This window comes from Metopolophium dirhodum, chromosome 4 (assembly GCF_019925205.1).
Source record: "Metopolophium dirhodum isolate CAU chromosome 4, ASM1992520v1, whole genome shotgun sequence".
Lineage (NCBI taxonomy): Eukaryota > Metazoa > Arthropoda > Insecta > Hemiptera > Aphididae > Metopolophium > Metopolophium dirhodum.
Window position 1 is genome coordinate 36,935,991 of NC_083563.1, and position 17,679 is coordinate 36,953,669.

Genomic DNA, 17,679 nt, shown 5'->3' on the forward strand with positions numbered 1-17,679 from the left:
CTTTAAAATTGAAATATCGTGAAAAAAAGACCAATGTAAGAAGTAATAGAACACAGACAATGTTCTTAACTTAACATTTGAGATGTAAATGCACTCCAAAACTAAAGCTAAGAACACAAGGTTGATACTAGTGGGCAAAAACGTGCTATATCTTGCGCGTGTGTCAGAAACAAATAGTGCAGCGTTGATATTATCAGTTTAACACATAAATTACAGTGACCATTACAATAACGAGGTACCCTATAAACTACACCTATAGAATACAACAGAGCGATTCGCCTGGTTTTGATTTTTAATAGATTTTTAGCTGTAAAATCACTTGGCAATTTTTTTTTTGACAGGCCATTGTAAACGTAATTTTACTATACATTATAAGACACCGATATAGGTATAAAATATTATGGTATTATGGATATTTAAGTTATATTAAAAATAAACCTCTTTTCATAAAACTTTAATCACTAAAGCTTGATATGTGGTACACATACCTACCTACATTCAAATTCTACTAAAATTATCCTTTATTAGTAAATCGAATAAAACTAAGGGGTCTTGATATAAAATTACGATTTTCAAAAATAAATACCGCTCATAATATGTTAGGTATAATGTAGATGTATTTCATAATATTTGCATGATAACTTGTTATTGATGCCTATTTTAATTCAAGAAGAAGAACAATATTATAAACCTTTTAAATTTATGTTTATGTATATTGTATTCCCATATTTGATTATTTTTTTGACAACTCATTTAAAACTAAGAAAAAGTCGGGAAACGAACATCATATTTTATAATAAACCTTGAATCGTTTACCATATTATAACGATATTTTAGCATATTAGTCATATAAAAAATATTTCTCAATAAATACAACGTATCTTCTTATTTTCTCTGCCTTCACTCCCAACTAAATACAAGTGTCTTTTTAAAAATGTCTATCATAATATTTTAATAGGCTATAAATAACAGGTATTATGTATTATAATGATATCAAAATAATTTAGATATATTAAAAGTATTTATATTTAAATAAAGGTAAACAGTTTGAACTATTTTGCATTCATATTGATTATTATTAATTAATGAATAATAAAGTATAAAAAATATGTACGGATTATCATTGCACAAAACGTACCTATATACATATTATACACACCTTTCGTTAGATTACTTATGTTTACTCTCACCCCCTCAATAAGTTTTCAAAGTACTTCGATGGACATTAGTATTCTTAATAGCTATGGATTTCTTATGGACTTGATGACTTGAGATATTTTTTAAATGATCTTACTACCCCTAGGTATACAAAGTTATGTATTTTATTAAAAATTAAAAATATGTTAAACAACCACCCAATCAAATGTTAAGTTTATATTTTGCACTATTCATAAATATCACCTCTCACTGGAATAATTAATACAAGTATTATATAATAATTCTTTATTGTGGTAATGCATATTTACTAATTTTGTGTTCTTTGCTCAGATGACCGGAGAGGTTTTAAAATAATATGACATTTCATATGTTTAATTTATTTGGTTTTATGATCCAGTACTCAGCAAACATGACTTTTATAAAACCCTATGATAATTCTTAAATTCTATAAATTATAATACAGACTACCTATATGACTATATATACTGAAAAATACAAATTATTGGTTTGGGTTGTTTGAAGGCTTCTGATTTCTTGGGGCTCAGATTGTTCAACATTGTACTGTACATTCATGATATCTGACTGAAGTTGATTTCATTGGATACAAAAATAATAATAAATGATAACCCAAATAAAAATAAACCGGGGAAGTCGCTCTGGGTGTATCGTCATTGTGTAGTTCACTGTAATGGATGTATTCAATTTGAATTCAATGATAATTATAAACGAAGACGGCCTTTCAGTCTAAAAAACTGTGACCATTTATTTCCAATATTTTTTAATTACTATAAGTACAATTTATGTATCTATGTGTGACTTAGTATTACATTTTCAAACTTTTTAATCGAGCCTAAACATTTTTATCGACATTTAAAAAAATGTTCAAAATTTAAAATAACTATAAAAAGCGCAAGTAATGCCAAAATATTAAAAAAATTATGTGATGTCTAGTAAATGCTAATAATATGAATGTTTGGTGAAAATTTCAAGTCTCTACTTAAATAGAAATTTGCTATAGAATTTATCATCATATATGATAAAAAGGAATTCATAATTGCAATTTTTAATGAAAATAACTAACATAAACAATTAAGTATACACCATTAAGGGGATTCCATACTGAGATTTTCTGTTTTTGTCTAACATACGCGTGACATAGGATTTTAGACGGATTCTTTGCCAAACATATCAATTGATATAATGAAGTGATAAGAATTCTGAAAACAGATTTGAATTCGTCGTCAAGTCTACTTGAAATCAACTTTCCCACAGTTTTGATTTTTTGATTTTAGCTTGTCCAAAAATTGAAATACAAAAATGTTCAAATACTTTTTTTTATTATGACATTTTCTTGAATTTGGGGAATCATATCAAAAATGTGGGAAAGCCAATTTCAAGTAGACTTGACGATGAATTTAAATCTGTTTTCAGAATTCTTATCGCTTTAATAGATCAATTGAAATGTTGGGCAAAAAACACGTCTAAAATACTATGTCACGCGTGTGTTAGACAAAAACAGAAAATCACGGTATTGAATCCCCTTAAATATGTTAATATACATATATTTTTAAAGTATGTACAATATTAAATGTTATTTAAAACTATTAAGCTTTTTTATCAACAAAAATATTGGCATTAAGAATATTCACGTTAATCCCCGAGCCGAGTTAATCTAAACCTTAAACCTGGTTAAACCTTGTTTATTCTCAGAATACTAACTACGCAGACACCAGACACAGGCCAGACAAACGGGAAGCATCTCAATTCAGAAAACCGGTTTTTAAAAACTTTGACAGAAGAATGAAAAACAATGCTTTATATTTTTAACGAATTGTTCACTGAACAATATAACAATATTGAGGAATTTAAGTAGGTATTGATTAATGATTCACTACCGTTCTAAGTGTCAAAGTATTTAAAATCTCTTCATTATAACTATAGGTACTATGTTTTATTTTGTTCGATTTTCACTAGATCTTTACATTTATATAATGTTAGTAGTATACTTATATCAAATATGGCGATATTTCATCAGTTGTTACCTACTAATTTATTATCTGTATAAAATAAATTATTATATATAATATAATATGTACCTATGCTATTATTGGTTACTAAAAAACAATTAATGTGTAAATTGTAACTTACTCAAAGAAATATATTTTCACGTGACTTATAAATACCTACAAAATTAAGAAGATATGAACAAAAATCACCAGATGTCCAGATATATATTATAACATAAAATTATAGGTACCTATACATGATATTGGTTAATATTAATAATAATTCAAGTATATTATACTTGATATACCTATATTATTATAATGTGTACAAGGTAATTAAGGTAAACCAAAATTAATCATTTGCCAATATGTACTGAAATTATTATTTATTAGTAATTATGTATTACAGTTTAACTAGGTAGGTATTATTTTATTATACTAAGCAAAGGAAAAAAATATGAATTCAAAAAAACTATGTTACTTTTAAACTTATTGATCTGGATTACAATTAATTATATTTAAATGGTAATGTTCAAGGATAGTTTTTATAATATTTATTAAAATATACCAAACTATAAAGTATATGCGTACAAATCGTCACAACTTTGTGTTTTCAAAATTAATTACTATAATTTATACCTACCAACTATGTTCAATAATGCATCGCAATAATATGTTTTTGTTATTCATTCATTTGCCTATAAATATTTGATAAATTGTTAACTTTTAACAATTATTGCCTATATCTATTATAATTTATAAATAAAGCAATAAGCAGGTTTTATTAAAAAAAAACAAAAAAAAAAACAAGGTTATCTTACGTAAAATAACACGCACAGTACTGAACTGGTGAATTTTGCGGCAGTATTTAATATTATATGAGTTAGTATTAAGCACTACTCTATTGTAATTTATCTATCTTTCTTAAAAAAAGTTAACATATACAGACATTGGTGAAAAAATCAACCGTAATATATAATAACATCTGTTTGGAAATAAAATCATATTGTAATAATTCCAATGTCATTTAGAAATCCACGCGTTGTCGTCGTTTTTATTAATTCGATTTATTCACTCTGCAAATTAAAATGCCCTAAGGACGACGGTTCACTTTAACTTCGTATGATATACCACAATGTATTTATAATTCTCGGTACAAACTATAATAATACGATGATTAAGAAGTAATTTGGATTCCTTTCAAAAGAACTTTATCATTAGAATGAATAATGTCAGCTAGGTATATTCTAGGTATATCCTGGAGACTACAACATTATAATATAAGTTTATAACGTCAGATAAAACCATTAGCTAATTAAATACGAATCTACATGAGTATATTTGTTTTAGTAATTTATGATAACTAAGCGAAAATCGTAAAATCAATAAGTATAGGTAGGTATAAGTTATTCTGCAGACTGCAGAGAGTGCAGTAAACACATAGAATGTAATATACTGTATCTATATCAAATCTACGGAGAAATAAAGACAATATCAGGAGTCAGGACATATTTTTCGTACTGCAACATTCATCTATTAATTAATTAATTTTTTTTTTTAAATAATTTTTATATAAATAATAAATATTTAAAAAAAAAACAATAATGAAATTAATTTTGTTCTGTAGTATGAAAAATATGTCCTGGTGGATGGTATTGTCCTTCTATGCGACTATTATGTTTTAACCGTTGTAACTTGTAAGTGTATTATATGAATACTATAAGTCTATAACCAATGATTTTTCTCGTTTAAATTGAAATCGTTATTCCATAATAGGTACATAACAATTTGATTTGTCCCTAATGTCACCATAATGTTGTTACACTTATTCTATTTTTTATTTCCCATATATTGCTTGTTTTAAGCATAGAGCATATTATAATATTGCATTTATCATTAATTTTCACTACAAAAGACGCATGTTTTATGGTATATTGAAATGAAAGTAGTGTAAAGGCTTAGATTCCACATCATATATACCGCTGCTATAATTTCAATTTCATAAAAAAAAATTACATATTTTGTTATTGATGAAAATCTAAAACATGTACATAGTAACATAGGTATTAAAAATGTTACGGGTTATTAAACGTAATATAGGTAGTAAAAATTATTTAGCTTACAAACAAAGGGACTTTATACAATTTGTTTTAAAATTATAATGGATGTGTACCTATGTTTCACTTTAAATGGTAGTTTGGAAAATATTGGTAAATTTACTGTATATTTTAGCATATTTTACTATTTTATATATCATATAAATCATACTTATAAATTATAACACTCAAGACAATAAACGTGTAAAAATGCGATAGTCTTAAGAATACAATAACACTAATAAGTTATATTACACCAAGTTACCACATAATAGTATATCGTATCAATAATATTAAAAATGCATTTTTTTAGTTAATGAACAATAATTATCATTTTTGTTTTTTCAGTACAAAAACTGCTGTCATTTGACTGAGAATATAAATAGCTATGTTAATTGTTAGGATTTGCAATAAGTATAGAACATGACAATTCTGAAAATTACGTAAAATCGTGTCTTACGTTGTATGGTTAGAGTATTTACTAAACCACAACGATTGTCAAGGTTGAAACTTATAATTTGTACTTAATTTGCACACAATTAAAGTTAATTTGGTTAGACATTTTATTATTTTAACTTTAAAATCATATTTTAATGACCGTCAAATAATATATAAATTATATTTGTATTATACTTAAAACTAATTCACATACATTATAGATCTTAAATGTTCTCATATGTAAACTAAATTTGAATCTTATAATATATTGGGTACTTAATTTTAATTTGTATCATTTTATGCAATACTAATTCAAGCACAAAAATAATAATAAAGTATTGTATTTTGTCTCCAACTAATTATTATGCTATGAAAACAGTAAAATAGTACGTTGACCACAAGTAACCTCTCCGTCAACTAATTTTTGTTTAGGCAAGGTCCTTATAGACTGCCTGATACGGAAGATAGAAAAAAGGTTTAACTAACTAAAAATGTAAAAACAAAAATAAATACATACCTACCTATCTATCAACATTGAAAATATATTATTATCCAAACTTAATTGATAATTTTTTTAATGGCTTGTCCTGTATAATATTGTCATAAAAACAAAAATTTATATTATATCACAAACAATGAAATTATTCGTTTTATTGTAGTATAGTACACATTTTTTAATGTCTCTCATTATACACATATAAAAAAAAAAATCATGGAATTAAAATAAAATAAAACACTTAAAATAAGACCGAACGCAACTAATATTATAACGTTCAATTCATTGGTTATTATTTTTTTTTGCTCCACGGGGCAGTATTTTTACACTCCATTTTTCGCTATTCACCACTACATCTCAAAAACAAAATTTTAGTATCATAACAATATTTAAATTTAATATTAAAACATTACAATAAATTAAGTACCTATACACATAATGGCGTCCTTCAAATGTTCAACACATGTGGCTGCAGGTGCTAAGATAAACGAACAATAAATTACTGTAACTATGGTTTGTCAACAAGTAACAAAGTATTGAATTTTCCATTTGATACAATTTTTTTTTAATTTTCAAACTGACACAGTTAATTTTAATATACAATACCTTTATCTAAACCTTAACGAGTCAATACTGGAAGTTAGTTAATTTTAATTCCAAATAATTCTAACCACATTTTTTTACGTTTGTTAAAAATTGTATAAAATAACAACCACGCTATATAGGTACGTGTTAATGTTGAATTCAACGGCAAATTGTATTTACTTAAAAGTTAAAACTTTTTTAATGCTAAAATTTTCTCTGTTTCCGGTTTTGCTTTTATATTTCCTTGCAGGAATATAATATGTACTTTAAGCCCTATAAGGTACAGTTACAATTTAAAAGATACAAACAATTTGTTGGACCATCACTTTTATAAATTGGAAATAATTAAATATACAGATATTAGTACTTAAGTTAGGTTAGGTTAAAATTATTTCAATTCTGTGTGCAATTGTTAAGCCAATCAAGAACATTTTAAAATAAAATATAAAACGCCTCACCCGATGTTGCCCGTGACAATGATTCGTATTTTTTATAAACATATTTCTAATGTTTATCCATATTTCTTAAATTATAATAGTAACATAATATGTAACCAATGGAAATAATTTAGATATTGCTAATTAAAAAAAATGCTAATTTCTTCAAATAATAAGTATATTATAATCTGTAAGCCTTAACCAATAATAACCATTTAGGTATACAGAAACAAAATTTTTGATTTTCATCGTAAATCTCAAAACCCTTGAGTGAGCACCTATCAGCTGGTTGGACCTGCCGGGTCCACTATTGTAAATCTAGACCGCCGTTTAGGGGAAGTTGAATGACATTCACACGGACAGGAGAAATATATATTATATTATATAAAGATATGAATGAAAAAGTACTCATTCTTACTAAAATATAGATAACTTTTGATAAACCTAATATCTGCTTTTTGCAGTATTTTGATTTTTGAATACTAAAGATCCGCACTTCAGTGTTACCACTTTTTAAATCTAATGTTCCTTTAGATTCTGAGTGAGCTTATAAGCTCATTAATTTAAGACTGCGTAATTTAATTTTACTAGGAAACTTTTTCTTTGTCTTTAAATAGTTGTTTCGTAGTACAATTTGTTGGGTGAATTCTCAAAAATTAAACGTTGTTGTAACATTAAGCTGATGAAAAACACTCAGAAATAGATTTGAAATATTTTTTACTATTTATAAAAAGTTTTAATTTTTTATCATAGAGAAAAGAAAATACGAAATTCAGAGCTTAGTTTGGATGGTTGGGGAGAAATAGTCAATCAAACAAATCAATTAAAACCGATTCAATTGTTCAATTTGTCGAATAATATGTAAATAATAAGATATCTTTTGATTTTAAATACGTGTAAAAATAATCAACATGGTGAATAACTGCATTAGTGTGTTTTAAAATATATTTTTATACCTATGGTCTATTGTCTATTGCAGAAATGGCACGAAATGTTCAGTCTGTGACATTAATACAATACTGCACAGTGCACAGACAACCATTAATTGGGTCACTACTCACTATATGAATTGTTTCGGAGTTTTTTTACCTTGAAAATCGAGATACGGTCAAAACGTTGTTGTAAATATCAAACTTGAAAATGATAAAAAAATAAAACTCAATATGTGAAGCGTGAGTCTCTGAGGACTGTTATGGCAAAAAATAGTAGATGGAAAGTAATGAATTATTTTTACAGTAGAACAACAGTCAACAGCGATAAACGGTTCTGGAAATGTCAACTATTTTAAAATGTGCATCACTCTACTTTAGCGGTCGGTATGGTAATAATAGTAATATACCTATTTTCATTTTACATATATTATGTTCAATTGTTTTGTTGTTTTTCTTCTTTTTATCTCAAACCCAATACAGAATTCTCTAATCAATTGCTTGAATACCTAACGTGATTAGGCACTCGTTTATGTATAGTAACATAATATTGCAACACTCGACCCTGCGTGAGGGAAAATGATTTTGAAAAATAATGTTTTGAACGTCATCAAACATATAAAACACCAGTATCTAATATATACCTACCTACCTATAATAATATAATATTGTTTATCGCGCGCGGGTCTTCTGAAACAGCGAAAACAATAATAATTATAGGTAGGTACATATAGCCATCTAGGTACCTATGTATATGCTGTCGATAATTTATTAACCCACGGAGATGAATACAATACTCGTCGCGATCGTTGGAATGGGACTCAAGAGACTCGGACTCATCGAGATTTTTTTTCTTCATATACGTTTTGCGTAGCCTTCGGGCGAGAAGGTCGGGTTCAAGAGTTTGGCAATGACATTGTCCGAAACGCAAGCCCATTAACCACACACAATACCTACATGTACATTATATATATATATATATACTATAATACATCCTTATGGTATTTATATATCGTGTATATAAATGCGATACGATAGATTTATAATATATGCGAGAAACACGAGAGTACGTTCGACCACACTAATTGTATTCGCAAACACCGCACGCTAATATTACAATATATTATATTTTACTGCACACAAGAACCCTCGTCGTCGTCGTAGTCGATTAATGGTTTTACCCACTAAACGCTGTGCACACACAACAATATTCGTATTATCATCGTATAGGCATAATATAGCTGGTAATACACCCGTTGTATTGCGCGACGATGAGTGTCTCTTGCAAACTATAATACCTATAGTACCTACGCAGGTATAATATTATACATTATTATTTATTCCGTTTATTATATACCTATATATATACCTAGCGTATTAATATCATATGTTATTTTCGTGCGAAAACCATCGCGTCACGACGTAATATATTTTTTATGTTCGGCACAACTTATAGCCGATCGTCGTGGTCGTCATCTCCATGTACCCATCGCGTCTTCCGGATGCTGCGGTTTGCCTGTACACAATAGTAAATTGTATTGACGTCAGCACATACACACACGGGTATTAGTATATTATAGGTATCTATATAAGTATAGGTATATGTATATTGTAATGACCACCGTGGCAATGCGCGCAACTACGCGATCGAATTGAAACGCCCGGATAATCTACGACTACAACTTCGACGATGATAACAACAACAACAACAACAGCAACGACGACGGTGGTTATAATGATAATGTATGCGCAAGTACGCCGAACGCAGAAGATACGCCCTTATCGATTATAATATGCGTGTACCTACATATAGCTACCTATATTATATCGGCGGCGAATGCTTTATATACGATATAATATATAATTATTCAACACTTGCACGTCGGATATATAGGTAGTATTATATTATCGTCATCGTCATCGTCGTCATCATCATCATCATCATAATATCTTTGAGAGGTGCGTAATGGGTCGGTGGTTTGCATGCCACCGATCTACGTCATGACTCCTCGGCTTGAGCACCCGGAGGGCTGTTGTTCGGGCGATTTCGCGTACATAGTAAGTGGAGACAGATGATCAGCCGCCTCGTGTATACACTATACAGCGTGGGGGCAGAAACGCGCGAGGTCACTATTCGCGCGTTTATCTAATCTCCATATTACATTAGTAGTCTGTTTATCTAATCTCGATATATATTTATATTGTCGTATATCATAAATATTCATAACAATTAATAATATAATATTAATATTATCATGTATGGTATACTACAATAATATATATACGTTCAGTGGCGTGCCCAGGGAGGGGTTATGCCACCTCCCTATTGTAATTTGTCCCATAAATCCCCTTATTTGTGTCTTTGCAGGTACTAGCACAACAATTCATTTAAATGTATTATTACACCACGGTTGGGATTTTATAGCGTTTTCATATTTCTCATAAAATGTTTAAGAGATAGCAGAGTAAACTAAAAGCTTACAATTTGAAATACAAATTTCATTTTGTATATTTCTTAATTTTTTTTTAATTTTGGTGCTCTTTCTAGACATTTCCCGGGCACGTGACTGGGTACACTGTACCTGTACTTGCCGCAGCAATACTATTCTAAAACCGTTTTGGTGTATTTTTTTTATATATAGGTACGATTAATAACGAACTACAATCGATTAATACTTTGACGATAATACTTATTATCTATAGGTAGTATAGGTATCTGTTAAATTATTGTCATTTATCACGGTACAATACAGCCATAGAGCCGGTGTATTGCCACCTAAATCATTTTAAATGACTTAGTATTTCTGCGACGCACTGTATACGTACACACACACACACTTACGTCAATACACACGTGCAAAAACACGACGATGATTATGTGCACACTGACGGAACTTTCTTGCTGCCGTTGCAGACGTACACGTTGTTTATTGTATTTTTATTTTTTTTATGTGGAGGTACCAATATATTATTATTAGTGTACGAGCGTAAGCAGTGATCGGACAAATTCGCTAATTTTCTCCAAACCACTTATTAGGGGCGTGACGTGGCCAAAATAATATCACACGTCTTATATTATATATTATTATAGTTATTATTCACGGCCGCCGCCGCCGCACGAATCTCTGGGTCCGGATGTTTTCCACTCGCGGACAATTAATCACGTTATCATTACTCCGACTGAAATGTGTACAATAATGATTTTATAAGTCGAAGACGTTAAAACACAAACGTTGTACAACTATTATACTATGATATATACAATATAATAATATACACATACCTGTGACGTCAATGAGACTGAACTTACGGCCGGTAAAAAGTACACAAGAGAATATTATTATACCGACGATGCGTTTCTGGCAAGTCACAAAATAATTCGCAGCCGTAGCGCGAATGGTGTGGCGCAGGTCATCGCCGGATAACGGAGACGAACACTTCGTATTATTTTCTTTCGGTCGGTCGAAAATGATAATATCACATCGTCAAATTATTTTCAGAAGATTCGTTGGTTTTGTTTTTTCTTCTAATTATTAATATTGAACAATGAAACAAGAGATTAAAACAGTTTAAACATAAAAAAAACTTGCTTTTACCTATTCTGTTTTTTTACGAAGGTGTTGTCAGAACGCTTTTTATCGAAAACATAAATAATAATATTTAAAATACACAGTGGGCCTGCGCAGCGTGTTTCTTCGTCTTTCCATGATATAAGGCATTAACGTAGAAAAACGTGAAAACTTGTCGGTTCTCCCCGTGTCGTCGTGTCGCTGTATCAGACTATCATAATATAGGCATATTATGGTAAACCACATCGGCTAAACTATATTATTATTAATTATGTACCTATACCGCAGGCCACACGTCTTCTGGCCGTGTGGTCTTAAACGTATTCGTTCAGTGTACCAATTCCACCTGCACAGTCCATAAAGGTCGCGCGTCTTCGATTTAGTTCCGACGCACGCAGGTTTAGGGCGATCGTCATCGATTCACGGTATTTCGGAGACTCAGAGTTCCCGTTTTTGTATATGCCATGGAATAGGTACCTCTATATAGGTGCTAGGCTGGTATGGCCGAGCCTCAATTATATATTAGTAATTTTAGTGCATAGTTTCGCTGTGGCCGACTGGCTAGAAAGACATCATCTGTCTCGACTACTGTGATAATCATAATTCGTTATATATAATATGATTAGATACATATTACGGCAATTATACGCAAATCGATAAAATAAATTTTAAAAAAACACATACATTTTTAGATGCGTGACGAATTCTGTAGCCGATATGGGTCTGATAGGTCGTGGGTAGCATTGATAAGTATAGCCTCAAAATGTTGTCATGTTTTCAAAGTGAATAAGATAATTATTCTATTATTCTATTCTTTTGGAAATTTTGTTATTTTCTCCTCCTGCGCCTACAATTATTGTAATATAATATATTTCCGTATAATAATAGTATTTCTTTGCATATTACTAAATTCATGTTAATATGGAAAATGTCTTTAGGTACTGTTTTCAAATAGCAAATCTAATATATAAGTAAGTTATACACACTTCACTGTCATGGACAATGGCGTTTAAATAATAAGGTCATAATGTGATTGACCGGTGAATAACTACTATTTATTTTAATCATGACAATTGCTTCGTCATTATTGTTATTACTAATTAGTTATTAGTTATTACCATAGTCCATAGACCATATAGGTACTCACAACTCACCATAGTGCTACTAAATTTAAGTTTTAACCAAATATCACATTTAATAAACTTATTTTTCGCATAATTAAACCGTTTAACTACAGAAATTGTATGGCTTGAAAATAATATACACTATACAGTATACACACAATGTACAAAATATATTACACAGCATTGTATTGGAGAGTTTGCGAGGGTATAATTTATTTATGGCATATCTTTACGCTTAAACGATATTTACAAACAACTGCTTATATGCATAAAAATGGAAATATTTTATAAATTTAATTCCTTTGTTTGCCCGAATCATATTGAAATATTTAAAACAACTTCCTACTCGTATATTATCTATTAACGTGTACCAGTAATATTGTAATATGTTCTTTATATTGTAGGGCGATTGTAAGCTCTCCCGATTTCAATAACCTGTAAACTCTTCCGGGTCTACTCCAGTACTACGTACCTGACGGGAACATGTAAATTATCCTGGGACCACTTCAGTAATGCTATAATTATAATCAAAATACTAATAAAATAAAAAATAAATTGCATATACATTTAAGTTCAATTTTAAAAGAGTTAATTATATAATAATAAAAAATCAATGACTTTGGCTTGAAAAAATTAAGGTATCTATTTGTTGGTCTTTATGACTGGTCTATTATTTTTTGTGATATGATTTTTTTGTTTATTTTTTATTTAAGAGTTTACTTATTTTATTTTGTTTATTGAAAATTTTAAATTGTATGTACATTTCAGTTTGAAAATCTGTTAGGTCATTATTGCATTAATAAATATATATAGAAACCTAGCCAATTCATAGTGTGGCAATAACATCTAAGAGGAGAGTATAAGACCGCCCATATTGTATCCTATTTAAATTATGTTATCATATAGGTATTAAGTTAGTCATCAAAAATAACGCAAAAACCACGGTGTTGATGAGTAAAAAAAAAATGTTTGAAAAAATATTTACAGGTACATGATACCGTATTATTGCGTTGAATATATTTTCCGCTTTAATTTACGCTTTAATATTTGACAACATTATATAAGTTACTAGAGGATTTGGTTGTTGTTATAAAACCGAATAATACCTAATAGGTACGCATATTTTGCTGCAAAAATATTTGTCCTATGGTCTCACACCATGTGTGATAAAAATATCCATTATAGTTCATCATACCATCATAATTCATGGCTACTAATAGATCGCTTGGATCGATGTACTTAGAAATTTATCATGTGCCATTTAGTGTCTTAGCTCGTCGGTACACAGTTATCTCGTTAAAACATATTATCATCAAATAATTCGTGTTTAATACAATGACGCGAGTATTCAATCAATATAGTTAGTTCAACAAATTACAAAACATATTTATAGTTTGAGTATACGCCATAAGGAAACCGTGAATGGTTTGAAACACTTAAAAAAATTTATATTATAATGATATTATTATGCACTCAACGTATAACATATTGCAGGAACACGTTGACAGGGTAACATCATCTGTCGTTATGTATAGAATATAGATTATTAAGAAAATTATTTAATATTAATAATAATATGATACATACTTGTTAAATGGTTAACGAAGATAAAAATTGATTCAAAATTACCACATTTAGTATACCCCAATGTGTTACTTGTAATACAGTGAGTATTACTACATATTATTATGTATGACCATCAATAAACAGTTTTTGAACAATTTAAAAAAAAACATGTTTATTATATACCGTCGTCCTAGTACCAGCTGTTATTTATAAACAATATATATTTCTACGTATAGAGTACTTAATATTCATGTATCATTACGAAACTAATAAATCGCATCTAACTAAGATAATAACCTATCAATAAATTGATAGTCGACAGTTTAATGTGTGTGTAACTGCAGGTGGCATATTGGTCAATAAAGGTCGGCGTCCGGCGGCAATTATAGTATAATACATTTTGTATATTATGGTAAAAATAGTCATTAAATAAATAATTTTATTATACTATAGGAATTACAAGCGCTTTATTTTTAATTACCTAACGATTTTATGTTGGCACAAAAACGATGTTATTATTACCTATTAATGCAAAAAAATCAAATAAATACGGATGATAGTATTTAAATTGTCAACAGAAAAAAATGAGCTGAACATGATGATTTTAATTTTTATAATTTAATAGTATTATACTTTCAAATTGATAACGATTAATCTTTATGAGTAAACCTGACAAGATTTTCACGATGTAACAAGCGTTCTGATTTCCTGGTTTTCCTACGTAATTTATGACTCTGAAGTCAGCAATAATATTTAATTCTTAATAATACTTACTAACACTGATCAAACTTAATATGTTAAAATAGTCTTCGTCCAAACTCTAGTAGGTTTTATATGTAATATAGTAGATATTATGTACCTTACTAGAATATTATATGAGGTACATTAAATGATAATAGGTAAGTAGGTACGCACAAAGAATGAATAATTTTCAACTTAAATATCCGAGTAAAATGTATGCAAATTTCAATATTACATAACATAATATTATTATAAATTGTAATTTTTAGATATAGTTAATGTGCATGCTTCCCCTGTTTCTTCTTGAATACTACAATAATTATTCAAAATCTGATTTTTAACATTTTTAAATATAATAGGTACATAAAGAGTCTAGTAAAAACCATATTATTAAACTCTTGTCATTTTTTTATTACTTAAGGAGTATCCTGTGGATATACAAACTTCTGTTTTTCATATGACAACCCCCTTATTCTACTGTAAATTATTTAGCGAATAATTTCTCTGAAAATGTTGAATGAGTAATTTTTGAGTAAATTATGATTATGTGTTTGGACATCGTGATATGGGGGCTATGGCTTTTTGAACATCTTGTTAATTTATATATTAGTCTATCAATATTTATAATTTATTAAATTGGTCCAAGTATAATAAATACAAGATTCAATATTATACATATATATTTTATATTTTTTAAAACAATTTTTCAGGACTATTATTCTTAGTATAAATATTTGAATAACTGAAAAGCTACTCGTTTGAAATTTGAATTAGGTAGATCAAAATTTAAAAATAAATGTATCCACTAAAAAGTAAAAAGAGAGGGTTCTCCTTGAATAACATAAGTCTTGCCGCAAGACATTTCTTAAGTAGTACAGACAATCTCAATAATTGGAAAATATGGTTTTTAAGTGGCAACTGATTCCACTAGAAGTGTATAAACATATTGATAATACATTAATACTTTTATACAATTGCATACATTGGCGATATTGATAGCAGTGGCAACAGAAGCGGCCACGAACATGTAAGGTATTCATCGCGTAGTGTAAACAAATTTTGAAATTTACAAAGCATAAGGAAATTCACACATTGCAAGCAGACTCTAACTTCCTAGATAAGTATAAACTATAAAGTAGGTATCACTACGTACGGTTGAAAAGACAACAGCGTTGTAAAAGGTAATCTATATGTGCATTGTGCAGACATTACAAAAACCAAACTGTCTACCACATCAGTACAATCGTAATTGCGTAAAATTACATCCAAATTATTATACAACCAATTTAAATTATACTATGGGCTAAACCCATAAAGATAATACATTGTGATAAATGGATTAACAAATTGAATACAGTAAAATGTGTCTGTTTCACGCGTTGTTTTAGTTGTAGTAATTGATTTTAATTATTTTTTTGGAATTTATTTAAAATTCAAGTGTACCTATTGTGTAAATAAAAAAAACTTGTTTAATGATCTTGGAAAATTTAGTCTTATAATTTGTTAAATATTACTTATCAAGTGAACACGGATCAAAAAGTTCATGAACGCTAAAATATTATACTATACATTATACTGTGTTGCCTTTTCGAACAGTAGTATAATATAATACGTGTATTGGTTTCAGGTCAACGTTAGATTAAATTAACTTATAATATTTCATGGGATCATTATTACTATTTGCGATAAGCAACACATTTAGTTAATTTTTTATTCTTTATTTGATTTACAATAGTTAAATTACTACCTATACAGGGTGACGGACGTTGTAACTGACGCCAACCATCGCGACACATCAGGAAGCCACTTTTAAAATATTACATAAATTGTTTATACAAATTGGCAATAATTTTAGAGTTTTTAGAAGCTCGAACAGAATCAACTGAGGTAAACCAAAAATAACAATGAACTATAACAATTATAATTTTTTGAAATCCAATTCTATGGGTGCCAACACCATAATACACCTGTATACTATACACAAAAACAACACACTTGCCGTGACCATCGATTACATTTTTTAAACTTTATATGCGATAATTGAATTACAAAATATATTGTTATTTTTAATTAAGTAATCTTATAATAAATTATAGACAATCCAATAAATAAAATTATAAAATATGTTTATTTTCCTAAGCCTAACTAATTTATGCTCAAATATATTAATTTTGTATGTTTCTTCATCATTAGCAGTAGAAAACTTCTGGGTATAAGTACCTACTATCAATGGATTCTAATTTCTAATATATTTAAGAAATAAATATTGAAATACTTGATTTTTTTTTTAAATAAACCTAAAATACAAAATATTTAGGTACCTATAAAGGAATTGCATTTGTATAGGTATTTTTTCAAACTATTTAGAATTTTTTTTTATTTTTTACAATATTTTGTAGGTATATTAACAGTAATTAGTAAAATATGAATAATATCGATGCAATAAATAAATTAAATGTATCTAACATTGTATGGTCTTAGGAAATAAAAAATAAAAATAACTAAAATGCTATGTCAGTAAATTAATGGTACCT